Here is a 1,295-nt window from a genome sequence, read left to right as displayed (position 1 = left end):
GTTTCTTCTTTTCAGTCCTAGCAGGACAGAGCTGAGATCCTACTGCAGCAGTTATTGCCTGACCTGCCTCCACTTGTAGAGGAGGAAATTTAGGTCTCTTGGGCTATTAATTCTACCAGCATTTCTTCATAACTTCCTTACAGTTTCCCACAGAATGAGGGGTGGTGGAGGAAACAAGTTTAAATAACCTCAGTGAAAACATTCCCCAGTAGAAAGAAAGCACCACCCTAAAAATAGCACGGAGCCATCATTTTAAATTACACAGAGCAAGAGCAATGCCCCTTTGGAAACTGTAATTTCAAGGTAATGAGGGTGTTTGCTGAGGAAAGAGCGTGTGACCCTGCCCATATTTCATCTCCAGAATAGGTGGGGATGTGTCATGAATAGGTTGTTTCCACCCAGCGCCACTCCTCATTCCCGCACGGCATGCTCTGCCTTGCCACCAAGGGGCAAAGTGCAGCCGCCGCCGTGGTCACCCCGCACGAGCAGCTCACGGCCCCTCTATCCCCATGAACCTGCGTCAGGGAGCCAGCGGTGCCTGGAGGCAGAAATAGTGGCACTCCTCTAATCACCCAAGGCAGAGCGTGTCTCATGCCGCACAACGTGGTGCCAAGAGGTCCATGGATAGGGTGGAGAGGATGCCCCTCACCTTTTCACAGGGCTCATCACTTAGTCTTGACGTTTTCAAGAAGCGTAGGGGAAGGTTTCTTGTTTCCATATGTGGCAACATGACCCTAACGTCTCGGTTCAGGAGGCGGTCTTTATGAAGATTAGACTGCACGGGGACACATCCTGAGGAAAGGGTGCAGTGCTGCGCTGTGTGACCACTGTCTAAGAACATGAACTGTATTAACCTTCGGGGGGGGCTTGTGGAGGGAAAGGGGAAAATGAGGCAGCTGCTGATCTGGGATATACGGTCACCTTTAAACAATACTTTGGTCACACAGCCTAATGACTGTCTCTTTACCTTTGCCCCGTCCCACTCCAGGGGAGAACTGTAGCTCTAAGTGGAAAGTTAAGAGCAGCAGACTTAAACTGCTCTTGGCCAAACTTCCTATTGCGACGACCTGAAGCAAAGTGATGAGAATGGGCTGAGGCCTCCCAGATCTGCAGGGCTGGTCTGAGCAGCTGTGCTCCCCCATCCAAAGCAGAGCTGCTCCTGGCAGTAAAGACACATCCATTTACGTTGGAAGAACAAAATGCTGTATTCAACATCCTCCCTAGGATTAGAGAGCACTTTCCTCATTCACTCTTTTCCATTAACAAAGTATGGACCAGTCTCCCCTACAGAGAAA

This window comes from Egretta garzetta, unplaced genomic scaffold, assembly GCF_000687185.1.
Source record: "Egretta garzetta isolate BGI_Z169 unplaced genomic scaffold, ASM68718v1 scaffold397, whole genome shotgun sequence".
Taxonomy (NCBI): Eukaryota; Metazoa; Chordata; class Aves; order Pelecaniformes; family Ardeidae; genus Egretta; species Egretta garzetta.
This window is presented reverse-complemented; position numbering follows the sequence as displayed.